Source organism: Eriocheir sinensis, chromosome 52 (genome assembly GCF_024679095.1).
Source record: "Eriocheir sinensis breed Jianghai 21 chromosome 52, ASM2467909v1, whole genome shotgun sequence".
Lineage (NCBI taxonomy): Eukaryota > Metazoa > Arthropoda > Malacostraca > Decapoda > Varunidae > Eriocheir > Eriocheir sinensis.
Window position 1 is genome coordinate 6,796,936 of NC_066560.1, and position 20,607 is coordinate 6,817,542.

General features: G+C 39.0%; 1 protein-coding gene across 7 annotated transcripts in view; it reads left to right on the forward strand.

Moving 5' to 3' along the window:
- Positions 1-2,087: 2,087 nt before the first annotated feature.
- LOC126982994 (vascular endothelial growth factor receptor 1-like) overlaps positions 2,088-20,607 on the forward strand; it is a 60,207-nt gene continuing 41,687 nt past the window's right edge. For 2 of the 7 annotated variants that reach the window (XM_050835388.1, XM_050835389.1), the window contains exons 1-2: positions 14,770-15,022; positions 16,220-17,409. The gene's annotated coding sequence lies outside the window, so the exon portion shown is untranslated. Of the gene's footprint in view, positions 3,346-14,768; positions 15,023-16,219; positions 17,410-20,607 lie in introns of those variants that run through there. The other 5 variants (XM_050835387.1, XM_050835391.1, XM_050835386.1 and 2 more) reach the window with 3 other exon arrangements.

Here is a 20,607-nt window from a genome sequence, read left to right on the forward strand (position 1 = left end):
GAAGGAAGGAAGGAGATGGAAAGTGGGGAAAAAGAAGGAAGGAAGGAGATGGAAATTGGGGAAAAAGAAGGAAGGGAGAAGACGGAGAGGAGAAAAGACTGCAGGAAGGAGACGGAAAAAGGGAAAATTTGCAATAGGCTTTGAAATCGAAAAAAAAAAGAAAAAAAAATGTTGTATACCATTGGAAAGAACACCGTTTTCTATTGCCTAATGAAGCATGAAAGGTAATTAGTTATTCTTCGTATTATATTAAGTAAGTTATTATTCCTTCCTGTGTGATTCCTTGTATTTTCTTCTGTTTCCGCTACACTCTCTCTCTCTCTCTCTCTCTCTCTCTTTTTTATTTGAACATCAAGATACATCTGACAAAAGGGGCGGGTAAATTGTCTCCATGCTCTCTCTCTCTCTCTCTCTCTCTCTCTCTCTCTAGTATTTCTTTCTTCCGTTCTTTCTTATATCTTTTTTTGAACTTTACAACGACTGCCCCCCCCTATTCCCCCCCCCCTCTCTCTCTCTGTTGACATTTCCGATGAATCCTGTTCTGATAAGAGCTTTTAGGCTTTCCAAAAAGTTCTCTCTCTCTCTCTCTCTCTCTCTCTCTCTCTCTCTCTCTCTCTCTCTCTCTCTCTGTTTTGTCTTGGGTGTTTATTTTTTGGATACCCTGTTTTTTTCTGTGTGTGCGTACGTGTGTGATAAGCCGTATCTTGTGCTATCATCCCCCCCTCTCTGCGTGTGTGTGTGTGTGTGTGTGTGTGTGTGTGTGTGTGTGTGTGTTCTTTTCCCCGTTCCATCTTTTCCCTCTATTCTTTTTTCATTTTTCTTCTGCTTCCTTTCTTCCTTCTTTTCCCTCTTTCCGTCTCCTTCCTTCCTCTCTTCTTTCCTATTATCTATCTTTTTTTCTTCCTTCCTTTTCTCACTTCACGTCTCCTTCCTTTCTTCTTTTCCCTTTTCCATCTGTTTTCCTCCTTCTCCCCTTTTCCGCCCTTTTCCTCTATTCTTTCCCCCTTTTCCGTTTTCTTTCCGTCTTTTTTTCCTCACTGTCCGCCTCCCTTCTTCCTGTTTTCTTTTCTACTTTCTATCTTCTTCCTTCCTTCTTTTCCACTTCTCTCTGTCCTTCCTTCTTTTTCATTTCCCATCTCCTTCCTTCCTTCCTTCTTTTCTACTTTATATCTTCTTCCTTCCTTCTTTTTCCCTTTCCGTCTTTTTCCCTCCTTTTCCTTCTCCTTACCTTCTCCTTCCTTCCTTCCTTCTTCTTCTTACTTTCCATCTCCTTCCTTCTTTCTTTTCATTTCTTTCTTACGCCCATCATCACGCAATGCCATTATTATTATTATTATTATTATTATTAGCAGTAGTAGTAGTAGTAGTAGTAGTAGTAGTAGTAGTAGTAGTAGTAGTGGTAGTGGTATCTATTCAGTGACGTCATTTTGCTTCGTAGTTGCTATATCTCGCTTGCATCCTTTCGTGTTTTGTTATTTCGGCACTCGACACTTTTTTTCCATCCTCCATCGTTCCAATCTCTCTCTCTCTCTCTCTCTCTCTTCCCAAAGTGTGTGCATATTCTCATCAGAGCCAATCCAGGGTCTAACTTGTAGGCTACTTGTTCTATCTTTCTCTATTACGTGAAAAAAAATGTATGCTAAATGTTTGATGCAGATAATGTAGAACAATTATTGGTTATGGTGCCTCGTTATACTGCATTCTCTCACGTCACTACTACTACTACTACTACTACTACTACTACTACTACTACTACTACTACTACTACTACTACTTCTACTACTGGGATATCTGCCTCGGTTCAACCAGTGACTCGTTGACAAAATCGTTTAGACAAATGTTGTTAGCAGGATGTTATTCAGATATAGAAGGGCAGGAAGGAGAAGATACTTCCTCTCTCTCTCTCTCTCTCTCTCTCTCTCTCTCTCTCTTCTGCGAGTGTTAATTATCTTATTCAGCTTTGATTCTCTTTATAATTCGTTTTTTCCATATGAGAGAGAGAGAGAGAGAGAGAGAGAGAGAGAGAGAGAGAGAGAGAGAGAGAGGGGAGGGGGGAGGCGAGGGGGGGAGAGGAGTGAGTTCCGGACACTAGTTTGACGCTGGCGTAGGAATGACCACCAGTCAGTGTACTCGTCGTTGCCAGTGTCCCGCCACGCTACTTTCTCAGAACCTTCAGCCTCGGTCAAGCGCCACCAGCGGAGTGAAGTGTGTAGATAGACCCATCCACACACGTCCACACACACAAATACACAAGCAGACACCCACACACGTTACGAGGCGGCGTTATCGAGAACTCTAAGGACATCGAACCATCAAAAGTTTAGTTACTTCAAAGATAACCCTTTCTAGGTCCATCGGTGGCCTCGAACTCCATAAGGAAAGGATATAAGTGCTTTTAAGGACTAGCAGAACCACACCCACAGGAGCAATCGACTGTATTTCAACTCTCGTAGGTACCATAAAGGACGAATTCCAAATCCATCGGTGACATCAACAGCCCCAAGAAATGGATATAACTTTGATAACTCAGCGGAACCCCAACCACGAGGACCCTGTAACGAGTGACTAACCATCGAAGGTCCTCTAGTTTCCCTATTTCCACTCCCCCAGCAGCTACCACCCGTGAACCAGGAGAATCAGTATAGGAAAACAGAGCCCCATCCGCCCACTTCTATATTAGCAACAGGAACCACAGCAACCCATCACACCGAACAGAACAACTCGGGTATTTTCAAGAACCTATCCAAGGCCCTATATGGACTTACACACAGATATTTCATTTCGTTAAGGTTGTTGTGGGTATTTCTACGGGCAGTTTTATGAGCCCAGTGGTAGTTGACCAAGCCTTCTGTATCGTGAATATGAAAAACACTCATGGGAACCCGAGTGATCTCCTTTGTGGGCTTTAGAAATATGTGTTGTGAGAGCCGATAGCGGTTGAGAATGCGGGTCCTGCGTCTTCAATAAGAAACCATCTACCTTTTGAAAAACCTCCTCCTCCAAAGCCCTTTCTGAACGCTAATCTACACCGAAGACAACCTCAAACCTCTCAAAAACCTACTCTAGTCTTGTATAGAGTCACAAGCCACCGATGTCGAAAAAAATGAAGAACTGATTGGAAAAACTGTGAATGCTTGTAGAAAGTGGACCTACCCCCCTTAATACTCTTATCTCCGGCACCTTCTCCAACACGTCTCAGCGCCCTCGACCCTGTGCTGAACCTTACGTTTGTACCCCCTACACTAGTGACCTCTAAGGAGCGTTGGGGAGGGAGGAGCTGCCTAAAGGGGAGGAGCGAGACCCCGGCCTTGGAATATAGCAGTTTGGCATCCTCTGCAACAATGGGTGAGTTTCATTACGTTTATTGGTGGTTTTGGCTTTTGTTTCAGTTGTTGGTGGTGGTGATGGGGGTGGTGAGGTGTTGTTGTTGTTGTTGTAGAAGTAGTAGTAGAGTGTGCAGTGGTTGTAGTGGCTGTATACATGGTTCTTAGTACTCTTTGTTTCATGGAAGCTTATAGGATGCAAACAGAGGGTGAAAAAGTACACATATGATTCTTCGAGCTTCGCCTTTGTATCGTGGTGAGTTCTGGGAAGACTACAGGGGAAAAAAATATATGTGAGCTGTTGTATGATTCTCTAGTCGAGGAAAGAACTAAAGGTAAAGAAGAATGTTAAAGGAAGGATAAAAGATAAAAAGAAGAAAGGTAAAGGAAGACGAAAGATAAAGGGGAGAAGGAGAGGAAAAAAATGTATCTGTGAGTTGTTGTATGATTCTTTAAATAAGGAAAGAATGAAAGGTGAAAAAGAAGGTTAAAGGAAGGATGAAGGAATAAAAACGGAAGATAAGGGGAGGACGAAAGATAAAGGGGAGAAGGAAAGGAAAAACATGTATCTGTGAGTTGTTGTATGATTCTCGGGTTAAGAGAAGAAGGAAAGGTTAGAAAGAAAAGGTTAATGAATGAGCGTAAAGGAAAAGGAAAAAACGAAAGGTAGACAGACGAATGAAAGGTATAGAAAAGAACGTAGAATAAAGGGAAGAATGAGAGAAAAGGGGAAGAACGAGTTAAAAAAATAAAGAAAAGAAAAGAAATTAAGAAAAAAAGAATGAAAGGTAAAAAGATGAATGAGAGACAAAGGAGAGAACGAAGAATAGAGGGAAAAAATGATGATAAAGGGAAGATTGCAAAGTAAAAAATAAAGAGAAGAATAAAGAAAATAAAAATAAAGAAAAAAAATAAAGAAAAAAAGAGGAAAGGTAAAGACAAGGAAAGTTAGAGTAATGTATCCCTGAGTTTCTGTATCATTTCTTTTTTTCTTTTTTTAAATAATAGCTAAGAAAGGGGTAGATGACGTCATGCTGGCGATGAAGGCGGTGGTAGGAAATTAGTTAAGAATGCGATAGAGAAAAAAATAATAATAAATGACTCACGAGACTAACCTGTTGTCGCTATGTATTGGAACGAGACCCAGTAAATAATAATAATAATAATAATAATAATAATAATAATAATAATAATAATAACAACAACAATAATAGCTATAATAATAATAACAACAACAATAGCACAAATAATACTAATACTAATAATAATGAGAAGAAGAATAAAAAGAGGAAGAAGAAAAAGAAGAAGAAAAAGATGATGAAAAAGAAGGAGAACAACAAAAAGAAAAGGAAGAAGAAGAAGAAGAAGAAGAAGTAAAAGATGCAGAAGAAAAAGAAGAAGAAAAAGATGATGAAAAAGAAGAGGAAGGAGAAGAACAAAAAGAAAAGGAAGAAGAAGAAGAAGAAGTAAAAGATGCAGAATAATAATAATAAGAAGAAGAAGACGAAGAAGAATAAGTAAAAGGAGAAAAGAAGGAGAGGAAGAAAAATAAACTTAAAATAATCAGAGCGTGAGAAAATGAAAGTTAATGTTTACACTGAAGATGTTTACGGAAATGTCATAAAAAAATAATAAGAAAAAATAATAATAAGAAGAAGAAGTAGAAGAAAAGAAATAAACTAACCCCGATATTACTGATTGACTTACTGCGTATTAAACTCAGGAAGCCGTGATAGTCTTAACGATATAAATGCAAAGAAAGGATGTACAAGTGATAGGGACAAAAATAACAAACAAACAGACAGGCAGACAGACAGACAGAAAAACACACAGACAGACAGACAGACAGAACTAGCGCATGGATTATACAAAAAATATAAAAAAAATCCAGACAAACACACACACAAACATATTAACAGAGTAAAAAAAAAAAGGGAAAAGAAAAAAGAAAATAAGAAAAAACTGTCTTGGTGAAAAAAAAAAGATGATTGTAACGATTTTCCATGTGTGTGTGTGTGTGTGTGTGTGTGTGTGTGTGTGTGTGTGTGTGTTATGGAGTGAACTGTTACGGGGGGGGAGTGAAGGAGAAGGGGTAAGATGGGATGTGGGGAGGAGGAGGAGGAGGGGCGAGGGAGGAGGGGGAGGAGGGAGAGGGGGGGGTAAAGTGCCTCTGGGTATTTCCAGGGTGGATGTCCGACCCCCTGCTTACATAAGGTGTGTCTCCCCCCCTCACTGACGCCCTCTAGACAGGTAAACACGAGCTGGGACACCTGCCTCACCCCACCTGGGACAGACACCAAGTAATTAGGGCATTCTTCTTTAGCAGTCTCTCTCTCTCTTATGTCTTTCTTTCTATTTCTTTCTCTCCTTTCATTCCCTTTTCTTTTCTCGTTCTCTCTCTCTCTCTCTCTCTCTCTCTCTCTCTCTCTTATGTCTTTCTTTCTATTTCTTTCTCTCCTTTCATTCTTTCTCTCTCTCTCTCTCAGTGACCCTTCGAAGACACACTCATGATAACACGACTGATTGATTTATGGCCTTTGGAAACAGTCGATGTAAGAAGCGGAAGAGTCTAAGAATACCGATCAAAGCTTACCTGTCTTAGTTATCAGTCTGTCTTCATTACCGTATAAAGAATAACATGAGTGAGTAAGAAACTAACCGTGAGTCTCCATCCGAAATCGACCCTTTCTCCCGCCCACTCAGTTCTGTTTCCTTTTACCAGAGCAGTGTTTCGCGTTTTTTTTTTGTTGTTGTTGTTGATGTTTTATTGTTATTGCCCTTGAGTTGCTGCCCTTACTGTAAAAAAAATGTCTATCCAGTAAAAAAAAATGTCTTCTAGTAAAAAAATGTCTATCCAGTTAAAAAATGTCTATCCAGTAAGAAAATGTCTATCCAGTAAAAAAATGTCTATCCAGTATAAAAATGTCTATCCAGTAAAAAAATGTCTATCCAGTAAGAAAATGTCTATCCAGTAAAAAAATGTCTATTTAGTAAAAAAATGTCTATCCAGTAAAAAAAATGTCTATCCAGTATAAAAATGTCTATCCAGTAAAAAATGTCTATCCAGTAAAAAAATGTCTATCCAGTAAAAAAATGTCTATCCAGTAAAAAATGTCTATCCAGTAAAAAAAATGTCTATCCAGTAAAAAAATGTCTATCCAGTAAAAAATGTCTATCCAGTAAAAAAATGTCTATCCAGTAAAAAATGTCTATCCAGTAAAAAAAATGTCTATCCAGTAAAAAAAATGTCTATCCAGTATAAAAATGTCTATCCAGTAAAAAAATGTCTATCCAGTAAAAAAATGTCTATCCAGTAAAAAATGTCTATCCAGTAAAAAAATGTCTATCCAGTAAAAAATGTCTATCCAGTAAAAAAAATGTCTATCCAGTAAAAAATGTCTATCCAGCAAAAAAAAAAAAAAAAAGATCTGCAGACAGCAAACTTGAAAGAGCGTAATGAAGTTTCAGTTGGCGAAAAGGCATGAGCAAAAAAATAATAACAATAAAATAAAATAAAATAAATAAATAAATAATCAACAATCAACAAGAAAGATGTAATTGAAAAAAAGTGTGTAAAAAATTAACCACCAAAAACAACTCTATGCCTCTCAACTGCCCATAAAAAAAATGAAAAAGTAAATAAAAAATATCTTACCACTAGACTAAAAAAAATATGTATATAATGATGAAAGTTAAGAACATAAAGTGCTCCAAATGTCGAGAGAGAGAGAGAGAGAGAGAGAGAGAGAGAGAGAGAGAGAGAGAGAGAGAGAGAGAGAGAGAGAGAGAGAGAGAGAGAGAGAGAGAGAGAGAGAGAGATGGCAGGCCTGTGTGTAATGTTCAAGGCACACAACCTAAACACCCCCCACCTGGCAGCTCTCAAGCTCCCCGCGCCCCCAAGCCCCATACACTCCACCCGAGCAGCACCCCACACGCAGGAACAAGTGGCTGTACCCTTCACAAGGACAGAACACCACTTCCGCTCCTTCCAGCCCCGCTACAGCCGCCTGTGGAACCAGCTTGTTCGCCACACCGACCTCCACCATCGCGCGTCACTTCAAGACTTCAAGCGGGTGGTGAACAGCTGGGTTAGGACCTCTAGGCAGTAACTCACTTTGTGTATTCTTGTATATAGCTATAGATAGATGAAGCTTAAAACCTTCACCACAATCTTTTGTTAACCCTGTTTAAATGAGAGAGAGAGAGAGAGAGAGAGAGAGAGAGAGAGAGAGAGAGAGAGAGAGAGAGAGCACCTGATATTGTGTGTGTAGGATAAGCTGCCTCCCCAACGTGTACCTCCCTCCTCCTCTTCTTGTTCACACTCTGTCATCGCCCGTTTGAACTCTTTCGTGAGGGAGGGGCGATCACGGACAAGTCTTGAGATGATTTTTTTCCCACATTAAAAGAAGCAACTCAAGGGAAGGAAAAAAAAAAAGTCCTATAATGTAATTTTCTTCCTAATTAAAGGCCTTTGTCCTTTTTTTCGAAGGGTGACATTAGGCACTTGTTCTTTTTTTCCTATTTGCTGTGATGACATTGACCATAATAGCCGTCACTACTACTACTACTACTACCACTATTACTACCAAACACTACTACCATTACTACTACTACTACTACAACTAATGATGATTCTAATGACGGGGATAAGAAAGAGGAAGTGATGGATATAGGGAGGAGGAGGAGGAGGAGGAGGAGGGGCCGTAGATAGTGGTCCAACAGATGTGGCCCGGCTGCTAACGTTTGGACGGAGCTTCAGGGAGGGTTAGTAGAGTACGCGAGTCCCTGCTGTGTCCTTGTATGGGTTAACTCTCTCTCTCTCTCTCTCTCTCTCTCTCTCTCTCTCTCTAAAAGGTCACGCCGAGAATATTATTACCCGAGAGAGGAAATCTAATGTCAGTTTGTTTGTGACATTTGATAAACATAAGCAATATCCATCCTTGTGTGTGTGTGAGAGAGAGAGAGAGAGAGAGAGAGAGAGAGAGAGAGAGAGAGAGAGAGAGAGAGAGAGAGAGAGACGCAATCCTTTTCTGGAATAAAAGAAATGAAATGGTTCTCCAAGCCCCTTCCCCCCTTCCTTCCTCTCTCTCTCTCTCTCTCTCTCTCTCTCTCAGAAGGGGTGACTCAGTGCCCTTCCTCTCTTTGTCCTGGATTGGGTAAATACGCTGGTAAGTAATAAAAATAATGATGACGATGACTACTACAATGATGATGATGATGATGACGATGATGATGACAATAATGATACGAATAATGCAGTAAATAAACACTTTCTTCAAACATTTATTTCTCATTTATTTTTGACCCCTTGAGCTTCTTCGATAAGTTTGCTATATTTGTTAGGTTTCTGTTCTTTTTGTTTTTGTTTCGTTCCTGCTGTTGTTGTCCATTGTATGTTTGTTTGTTATTGTTTGGTTTATCTGACTTGGAATTTGTTTTACATAGATACAATAATGATTTAACTAACTAAAAAAGAAAAAAAATCTACGCGTTATGATACTTTTAATCGGACAGGTGGAAATGCACAGGTTAATTGGGGAACACCTGGCCGCTCTGTTCTTACGTGTAATCAGATAGCGAGGTGGTGTAAATTGTGGCCGGAACGAGATAATTGATTGTATATTGATTATGATGATGATGGTGATGATGATGGTGATGATGATGATAATGGTGATATATTATTATTAGTGGTGGTGGTAGTGTAGTGGCGTTGTTGTTGTTGTTGTTGTCGGTGCTGGTGCTGATGGTGGTAGTGTTGGTGATGGTGGTGGTGATGATGATGGTGGTGACGGTGATGGTAGTGGTGTTGATGGTAGTGGCGGTGGATGATTGAACATATACGTTTATTATCAACCTGAATAGGGGTAAAAGGGTAACAGCAAAGGGTAACAAAGGGTAACAAAGGGTGATAACAGTGAAAAAAGGTAGAAAAAGGTAAGAAAGGGTAACAAAAGGGTAACAAAGGGCAACAAAGGGTAATAATAGAGCATAAAAGGGTAGAAAAATTAACAAAGGGTAATAATAATAATAATCGATAACAAGGAGCAAAAAGGGTTAAAAAGGACAATAAAGGGTAACAAAGGATAACAAAGGATAAGAACAAAGGGTAACAAGGGTAAAAAAAGAGCGACAGAGGGTAACAAAGGATGAAAAGGGTAAAAAAGAGCAATAATGAAGGGTAAGAAAGGATAACAAGGGTAAGAAAGGATAACAAGGGTAAGAAAAGAGCGACAAAGGGTGACAAAGGGTGAAAAGGGTAAAAAGAGCAATAATTAAGGGTAACAAAGGATAACAAGGGTAAAAAAAAGCGACAAAGGGTAACAATGGATAACAAAGGGTAAAAAAAGAGCAACAAAGGATAACAAAGGGTGAAAAGGATAAAAAAGAGCAATAATAAAGGGCAACAAAGGATAACAAAGGGTGAAAAGGGAAAAAAAAGAGCAATAATAAAGGGTAACAAAGGATAACAAAGGGTAACAAAGGATAACAAACGGTAAGAACAAAGGGTAAAAAAAGAGCAACAATGGGTGAAAAGGGTAAAAAAAGAGCAAAGGGTAACAAAGGATAACAAAGGGTAACAGGATAACAAGGGTAAAAAAAGAGCGACAAAGGGTAACAAAGGATAACAAGGATAAAAAAAGAGAGACAAAGGGTAACAAAGGGTGAAAATGGTAAAAAATAAGAGCAATAATAAAGGGCAACAAAGTGTGATAACAAAGGATACAAAGGGTAACAAAAGGGCACTAAAGAGCAAAAAGGTTAACAAAGGGTCACAAAGGGCAACAAAGGGGCAAGGGAGTACCACAAGCCTTCAGGAGAACGTTGGTTCAAAGATTTCCTACTTGAGAGTCCTATGTGGTCACGTCCTGAGGATACTGACCACTCCTTGCATCCGAATAGCTACAGGGCATCCGTTCCGTTGGCTACGATGTCACTAGTATAAAGCCTTTGTATATATCATGTGGCTAGTTTCATTTATCTGCTGTGATGACATTGGCCTAAATAACTATAACCATCACTACTACTATAACTACTACTACCACTACTACTACTACTACTACTATTACGGACTCCATACATTAGCGTTGCGTTGTGAGAGGTATCTTTTCTCATATCTCATTTTCTCATCATCTCCTCCTCCACTACTACTACTACTACTACTACTACTACTACTACTACTACAACTACTACTACTACTTCTGCTACTACTATTCCTACTCCTACTACTGCTTCTAATGAGGATAAGGATAAGGATGTGACGGAGATAGGGAATTCAACTTCGGTGACGGTGTTAGTGAGAGGGGTTGGATTTTCAGAGTTGCCGACATATTATAAGTAAAATGATGTAAAAAATTCAACTTCAACTAACCAGCTTGATAAAAAAAAGGGGGGTCAAGAAAACGGCCAGGTGTTGTCCAATTAACCTGATCATCTCCACCTGTCCGATTAACAATGGTATAACAGGCGTAGATTTTTATTTATTTTATTTTTTTAGTTAAGGAAGCAGTTCAAGGGGGTGAAAATAAATGAGAGGAAAAAGTATTAAGAAAGTGTTTATTTATACAGCATTATTGTTATTATTATTGTCATCATCATCATCATCATCATCGTAGTCGAGGTCATTATCATTAGGGTAACAAAGGATAACAAGGGTAAAAAAAGAGCGACAAAGGGTAACAATGGATAACAAAGGGTAAAAAAAGAGCGACAAAGGATAACAAAGGGTGAAAAAGGAAAAAAAGAAAAATAAAAGGCAACAAGACAAAAAAGGAACAAAAGAGCAAAAAAAAGAGCAGCAAAAGGGTGAAAAAGAAAAAAAAAAAAAAAAAGAGGGCAAAAACAAAGGGCAACCAACAATAACAAGGGTAACAAGGATAAAAAAAAATAGTAAAAAAACAAAAAAAAAAAAAAAAAAAAAAGACAAAAATTAAAAAAAGAGCAAAGGGTAACAAAGTACAAGTTTGAGCCTTAGTGTTTAACAAGTTATGGGGCTATGTTAGTTTGGCTTATCGATTCTATTTTGGGGACGGAGTCAAGTTAGAGGTGTTGGCTATTGAGTTGTTGTTGTTGTTTTTTGTTTTTTTTACGGCAGAGGAGTCAGTTCAAGGGCATAAAAAAAGGAAACAAATGTGAACAAAAAGCCCGCTACTCACTGCTCCTGAAAAGAGTCAGAGGAGTGGCCGAAAGATGAAGTTGAGTCGACATATCTCATTTTCTCATCTCATATCCTACTACTACTATTACTACTACTACTACTACTACTACTACTACTACTACTACTACTACTACTACTACTACTATTACTACTACTACTACTACTACTACTACTACTACTACTACTACAACAACTACTACTACTACTACTACTACTACTACTACTACTACTACTACTACTACTACTACTACTACTACTGCTCAGTCGTAAAGTGATCAAAAAATCAATTAAGCTAACTGACCTCGCTCAGAAAAACGGATTAAAACAGAAAAATCACCCACATTATTTTTTTTATTTTTTTTATAGGCTAATATGACGTTTAAAATACCAAGCGTTTGTCTTTTTCATAGAGAGGAAGGAATGCCGCTCAAGGGAAAAAAAATAAGTAAACAAACAAAAAAAAAAGCGAATAAACAAAAGAAATATATTAGATGTAAAAAAAAAAAAGAGAAGCGGAGCCGAAAAAAAAACAAAAAAAAAAAAACGAAAAGGAATTAAAATGAATACATCTAAATAAATAAATAAATAAACACAAATAGACAAAATAAATACATACATACAAAAAAGAGGAACGGAAACTCGTACAAATAGTTGATAGAGCGGCCGCGAGAGGGACACAATCGTAGGGAGAGGCGTCTTGATACTCCCCTCTGGAAAGCGTTCAAGTCGTAGGCAAGAGGAAAGACAGACAAGGGAGGGCTATTTCAGAGTTTCCCAGCAATTTCAGAATTTTTTGTCCGCCCGTTGTTGTTTTGGTGGCGGTGGTAGTGGTGGTGGTGGGAGGCAACCGAACTGGGAGAGATAAGCGCAGTGTGACAACAGCTCTGTACTAAGGATGATAAGGACTCTCTCTCTCTCTCTCTCTCTCTCTCTCTCTCTCTCTCTCTCTCTCTCTCTCTCTCTCTCTCTCTCTCTCTCTCTCTCTCTCTCTCGCAAACACACAGCTAGCGCCTCCAATATATTTAACGCACTCTTCACCTCCTCCCACACAAAGGAAAAAAAGGTGTCTATTTTATTATTTTTTTGTTTGTTTGTTTTTTGTCACGAGGATATCACGGAAAAGATGGACACACACACACACACACACACACACACACACACACACACACACACACACTCTTATCTCTTGTCTCAACCCATTGATTTTATTCGTCGTCCCATTGTTTGTCATTCAGTGTTGTGTTCATATTTAAAAGCCCAATGATTTTATTCGTCGTGAGGAGAAATGATGAATGAGGAAATTTTCTTTTTTTTTTTGTGTTAAAAAGCCCAATGATTTTATCTCGTCCCATTGTTTGTAATTCAACGTTGTGTCATGTCCCCCTTACATTCTTTTTTTTTTTTTCATTATTCTTATCTTCTCATATTAAAAAGCATTTTTTTCGTCGTTCCATTGTTTGTAATTCAGTGTATTTATTTACTTATTTATTATTATTAATTTTTTTTTTTTTGGTAAGGGGAAAGGGTGAAGGGTGTGATATTTTCGGGTTTTCTTCCTCGTTTCATAAGTCCACTGATTTTTTTAGGCGTCGTTCCAGTGTTAGATATTTATTGTTCTTTTTTTCTTGTTACTTACGCACCTTTTTTTTTTTTGTTAGAGGAAAAGATGAAGGAAGTGATTTATTTTCCTCATTTTAAAAAGCCCAATTATTTTATTCGTCGTCCCATTGTTTGATATTCATTGTTATTTTTTTCAGATTTCCCCTTTCCTCCTGTTGCTCACTCATCGTTTTGTTTTTGTGAGGGGAAAAGGTGAAGGAAGTTAAATTTTCGTTTTTTTTCCCTCATTTTAAAAAGCCCATTGATTTTATTCGTCGTCCTTATGTTTCTTATTCATTGCTGTTTGTTCATATTTCCCCTTTCCTCCTGTTACTTACTCACTGTTTTTTGTGTGAGGAGAAATGATGAAGGTGAAATTTTCGTTTTTTTGCCCTCATGTTAAAAAGCCCAATGATTTTATTCGTCGTTCCATTGTTTGTAATTCAGTGTTGTGTTCATATTTCCCCTTTCCTCCTGTTACTCACTCATTGTTTTTTGTGTGAGGAGAAATGATGAATGAGGTGAAATTTTCGGGTTTTCCCTCATTTTAAAAAGCCAATGATTTTATTCGTAGTCCTGTTGTTTGATATTCATTGTCATTTCTTCATATTTTCCCGTTTTTCCTGTAATCCACTCACCATTTTTTGGGGGAAGGGAAAAGATGAAGTAGGTAAAATTTTCGGGTTTTCCCTCATTTTAAAAAGCCAATGATTTTATTCGTAGTCCTGTTGTTTGATATTCATTGTTATTTCTTCATATTTTCCCGTTTTTCCTGTAATCCACTCACCATTTTTGGGGGGAAGGGAAAAGATGAAGGAGGCAAGTTTTTCCTCATTTTAAAAAGCCAATTATTGTTTTCGTCTTCCTATTATTTGATATTCATTATTTTTATCTTCTTATATTTCCTCTCTTTTTATCCCCGTTACTCACTCACCGTTCTTTTGTAAGGGGAAAGGCTGAACAAGGCAACATTACTATTATTATTATTATTATTTTCATTACTATTGTTGTTATTATTATTATACAAGAGAGGGCATCAAAGGAAAACCCACGAACTGATGTAGTAGACCCAAACAGAGTCCCTTTGGCGAGCAGATATGGATACGAAAGCTAAAAGACAGTAAAGTAAAGAGAAGAATAAATGTGAGGGGACGGAAACAATACCCAATGTGCTGGCAGGTGGATGGTGACTCTTGTGGGGTGATTACTGTTAAGGGGGTGCGGTGGGTGGGTCTCTGGGGACTGGTAGACTGACCTTTCTTGGGCCTAATCTTAATCAAATCTTAGTGTTCTGCCCACCTTGATTCACATGTACCCACCTACACACACACACACACACACACACAGGTAGATAGACATATTGATAGGTATAAAAAGACTGATTGACAGGTAGATAATTAAACAGATAGATAAACAAATAGACAGTTACACGTACACAAATAGACAGATACTGGTGATAGAAATCCAAACAGGTAGATAGATCGTTTATTAGACACAGTAAGTTAAGATTTACTACACATTTCATATACAGAATACCGAAACACACACACACACACACACACACACACACACACACACACACACACACACACACACACACACACACACATACATCTCCTCCTCCTCGTCCTCTAAGATTATCTCTCCATATCACACTCGCTTTGAAGAACTGTTATTTGCTGTTTTAGAGGTGGGCTCGGGGACTGGCTATCACGCTTATCTGATAACATCCTACTATCCCTTCCCTCCTCCTCCTCCTCCTCCTCCTCTCGACAAGAAGTGAACGCAGCTGTGGAGAGGAGGACAAGCTGTGGTGAACGCGACATTGTTGTTTTTCTCAGTGCAAATTAACCGAGACCAAGGAATCGTGTTTTTCTGTTTTTTATTTGTTTTTACCCTGGAAGGATTTGTGAGGGAGCTGTGGAGGTGCTCGGAAGGATGTGAGGTGAGGGGAGTGAGGGGATGTGTGTGCCTGGGTGGGGAGAAGGGATGTGTGTGTGTGTGTGTGTGTGTGTGTGTGTGTGTGTGTGTGTGTGTGTGTGTGTGTGTGTGTGTGTGTGTGTGTGTGTGTGTGTGTGGCTATACGTGACGGAAAACAGACACACACACACACACACACACACACACACACACACACACACACACACAGACCGTTATGTTTGCGGTGTGGTGTTGACTAGAGTGAAGTGTTGTTCCCTGTCTATTCTTTTTTAATCTATCTATTTATTTATCTATTATTTATTCATTGTGTGTATGTTGTGCTGTGCGTATCCCGGCATACAAAAAACAAACATACAAACAAAATATATGCATGTAAAAAAAGAGGAACGAACGGAGACGAAGAAACAAGGAATAGTGATGAAAATGTAAATCTATATCTAAAGCCTAAAATGTAAATAGAGAAAAAAAATGAACACGAATAAGCAAAAGAAATATATAGATGTAAAAAAAAAAAAAAAAAAAAAAAAAAAAAGAGGAACGGAGGCGAAAAAACAAGGAATAGTGATGAAAATGTAAATCTATATCTAAAGCCTAAAATGTAAATAGAGAAAAAAAAGAACACGAATAAGCAAACGAAATATATAGATGTAAAAAAAATATATATATAAAAAAAAATAAAAAAAAGAGGAACGGAGGCGAAAACAATGATGAAAAAAAAATAGCGAAAATGAATTATTAGTGAAGGAAGTCCGAACCCCGACATACAAAAAAAAAAAAAAAAAAAAAAAAAAAAAAAAAACTGACAAAAAATATATATGCATGTAAAAAATAAAAAAAAATAAAAAAATAAAAAAGAGGAAAGGAGACGAAAAAAAGGACTAGTGAAGAAAATGTAAATCGAAATCTAAAGTCTAAAATGTAAATACAAAAATAACACGAATAAACAAAAGAAATATAAATGTGTAAAAAATTAGAGTGGGGAACGGAGACGAAAAACAAAAACAAAAACAAAACGAAAAGGAATTAGTGAAAGGAATAAACCTAAATGACGAGTGTGTGTGTATATATGAGCGTACGTAGGATGGTATTCTCCCTAAGTATTACACAAAAAATTATATCATCGCTGTTTGTGTATTCCTTCGGTGTTCACAGGAAAAGACAGCAACAGAGGCGGATGTTAATAAATTATCTTTCCTTGTAGGCATTGTGTATGTGTGTGTACGGGTGTGTGTGATGCAACGCCAAACAGATACCGTGATTCGTGGGTCTAACTTTTCCTTTAGTGTGTTCGCGGGCGTGCGTGTGTTAGTGCGAGAGTGTGTGAGGTGCAATGATGTGTCTAAGAGGAAGTAACACCTGAGCTAACGCTGTGATAGAAAAATGCAAGGAATGGAAGGAAAACTGTATGAGTAAGCCAATGACAACGCAGGTGGTTTTGTGAGAGGAAGAGGAAGAAAAAAATAATACAGCAGGAAAAAGAGGAGAACCTAAGCTAACAGTGATAGAGAAATGCAAGAAATGGAAGAAAAAGTATATGAGCAAACCGAGACAACGCAGGTGGTTTTGTGAAAGGAAGAAAGAAAAAGTAGAAAGAGAAGAAAATAGTGTAAGAGGAAATATTACTTAAGCTAACACATTGATAAAGAAATACAAGGAACAGAAGAAAAAGTATATGAATAAACTAATGACAACACAGGTGGTTTTGTGAAAGGAAGATAAAACGAAGAAAAAACGAACAAGGGAAAGAAATAGAAAACCAGAAACAGAGAATAAGAAAACGGAAAGAAGAACTAGAAAAAAAGGAAACAAGAAATAGAGGAAAAAAGAAAGTAAGAAAAGAAAGAGGTGGAAAAAAACGAACAAAAAAAGGAAAATAAAGAAAACGAGAAACAGAGAATAAGAAAACGGATAGAAGGAGAACTAGAAATAAAAGAAAACCAGAAACAGAGGAAAAAGAAAATAAGTAAAGAAAAAAAAAGAAAAACACGAACAAGAAAAGAAAAAAAGATAACCAGAAACAGAGAATAAGAAAACAGAAAGAAAGAAAACTAGAAATAGAGGAAAAACAAGAAAGCACGAAAAGAAAGAAAAAAAAGGAAGAAAAAACGAACAGGAAAAGAAAAAAATAACCGGAAACAATAAGAAAACAGAGAAAGAAAACTCGAAATAAAAGAAAATAAGACTAAAAACAGAGGAAAAGCAAAGAAAAAGAAAGAAGGAAAAGAGGGCCAGCATGATTTATCGGAAACTATACATTTTTTGCTCCGAAGTGAAATAAGGACAGCAAGGAGGAAAAAAGAGTGGATGAAAAGAGGTGGAGGGGAAATCAATGTTATTCTGCAAGACCTTTGATGGAAGGAAGAAAATTGAGGTTTCAGAATATTTAAAAAGGTAGAGTTATAGAAAACAAACAAACAAAAAATACACTAATTTCTTAACTCTGTCATCATCACCACCTCCATCATCATCATCACCACCACATCCTATCATTCGTCACTATTACCAACAGTACCATCATCACCATCACCATCAACTATCACCACTGCCACCATCACCATCCCTTCAACTCATTATAATCACCATCACATCCTACGACCGTTCATGACCACACTTGAGTCGTCATTATCACCACCACCATCACCATCATCACCTTCAAATCACAATACACGTCACCACTTCCAGTTTTTATGTCTGTCAATTCAAGAAGCTCAATTTAGTTAAAGCGATTAAAATACTACCGCTTTGACAGATAGTTTCGTCTGTCAATTCAGGAAACTCAGTTCAGTCAAGGTGATTCAAATGCCAACTTTCAGATCCGTAATTTTCGTGTCTGTCAATTCAGGAAACTCATTTTAGTCAAGGTGATTCAAATGCCAACTTTCAGATCTGTGATTTTCGTGTCTGTCAATTCAGGAAACTCATTTTAGTCAAGCCGATTTAAATCCCAACTTTTTTTATGTATTTTCCATGTCTGTCAATTCAGGAAACTCATCTTAGTCAAGTCCATTTAAATACCAACTTTCAGGCCTATAATTTTCATTTCTGTCAATTCAGGAAACTCAGTTCAGTCAAGGTGATTCAAATGCCAACTATTTCTATATGATTTCAAGTACGTCATTTCAGGAAACTCAAGGCCATTTTGACGCACGTTCGATTGCACAACTTCTTTGGTCTATCAGTTCGGGAATCTCCATCAAGTGTAGACGAGTGAAATAACACCGATTATGCATATAGTCTTGCATGGGTATATCAGTTCCGGAAACCTCATCTGCTAAACATTTACTACTACTACTACTACTACTACTACTACGATGATTTAGCCACGTTTCTCTAGGTCTACATTTTAGTAAGCACAGTAATCAGGAGACACTGGAGCGTTATCTCTAAGTGGAGGGGTTTTCCGGGGCCATGACGCTCTTCGGAAATTATTCTCAGCCCCACCACCTCCTCCCCATCCTCCTCCTCCTCCTCACTGCTCCCTGTCCGTAGTGTAGAGATGTAATAATATGTCTAAGGATTGATAGGTGGTTCGCTGTCTCATGGTATCAATTATTCTCAGCCCCACCACCTCCTCCCTATCCTCCTCCTCCTCACTGCTCCCTGTCCGTAGTGTAGAGATGTAAAAATAAGTCTAGGGAGTGATAGGTGGTTCGCTGTCTCATGGTATTGATCACTGGGGTTTCCTGGCTAATGGTGCTTTGGTAACTATTCTCAGCTCCTCTACCTCCTCCTCCTCCTCCTCCTCCTCACTGTTCTCTTCCCGTAGTGTAGAGATGTAAAAATAAGTCTAGGGATTGATATGTGGTTCGCTGTCTCATGGTATCTATTACTGGGGTTTCCTGATTCTGGTAACTATTCTCAGCTCCTCTATCTGCTCCTCCTCCTCCTCCTCCTCCTCCCCACTCTTCCCTTCCCGTAGCGTAGATGTAAAAATAAGTCTACAGAGTGATAGGTGGATCGCTTTCGCATGCTATCTATTAATGGAAGGCTTCTGGCGGTTTGGAAACTATTCTAAGATCCTCTACCTGCTGCCCCTCCTCCCCTTCTTACCTAAACTTCCTCCGAATAAAGATGTAATAATAAGTCCACAAAATGATAGGTGGATAGCTTTCGCATGTTATCTATATCACTGGGGTTTTTCGGGCTATGATGATCTACGGTGATTCTTCTCAAGGCATCTCTCCATCCGATACTGACCTCTCTTCTGGCCACCCCCTCTGGAGAAACGCCTATAGGATTTTTTTCTTCTTTGTTTGTTGCCTTTGAGCTGTTTCCTTAACTGTAAAGAAAAGCTGAGCCTCTCCCTCCTTTCCCCCTCCTCCTCCTTTCCTTCCAAGCAGTTGTGTCAAGAGTTCTATCTTTTACAGTATACAATAATCAGGACATATCCGTATTTATCAGTGGAGAGGTTTTCCGGCCTATGACAATCTTCCGTAAATATTCTCAGCCTCTCCCGCCTCTCCTCCACCTCCTCCTCCTCCTTTCCCTCCAAGCAGAGACGTCACTAGGTCTACAGTACGATAATCAGGACATATCCGAATTTATCAGTGGAGAGGTTTTCCGGCCTATGACAATCTTCGGTAAATATTCTCAGCCTCTCCCGCCTCTCCTCCACTTTCTCCTTTCTCTCCAAGCAGTTATATCAAGAGTTCTATAGTTCGATAATCAGGACACATCCGTACATATCGCACGCCCGTATCTCTCAATGGAGGGATGTCCAGAGTGGATTTTTTCCTGTGTAACCTGAATGTCTGTGTAGTGGCTGGCTGACTGGATGAATGGATGGATGGATAGCTGGCTGGCTGGATGGATGAATGGATGGATAGCTGGTTGGCTGACTGGATGAATGGATGGATGGATAGCTGGCTGGCTGGATGGATGAATGGATGGATGGATAGCTGGCTGGCTGGATGGATGAATGAATGGATGGATAGCTGGCTGGCTGGATGGATGAATGGATGGATAGCTGGTTGGCTGACTGGTTGGCTGGCTGGCTGGCTGGATGGATGGATGGGGTGAAAGGCAAAGGCCCACAGACCCGGGACACGTGCGCTTGTAGCAAAGGCCAAGATGATACAAGTCACTGAGTCACACACACACACACACACACACACACACACCTGACGGGCAGACACAAACGCCAGATTAGTAAGCACCCCTCATCAGTATCCCTCCAAGTGACAGCTGATACATGAGCGTTTATCAGGCGCGGCTTATCTGATAGCGCGCCACCCCGTCACCGCCGCCGAGACTCGCTGCTCCCTCGCCCGCCAGACCCACGATGGCGGCCGATGAAAGATGCCGCCAAAGTTTAAATCATACACACACACACACACACACACACACACACACACACACACACACACACACACACCTAAATTCGCACCACCCTGGGGGGCTTAACCATGCCTATCACCTCGACACCCAGCAGCCCCCCCTCCCCTCACCACCCTTCCACACCCTCTCACTATATAATGCAATGTATTAATCCATATTTTGCATTTGTATTTCGTAGATTTTCAGCCTAAGGATGGCCAAGCAATGAATGAACCATATATTATTATTTATAACACACACACACACACACAC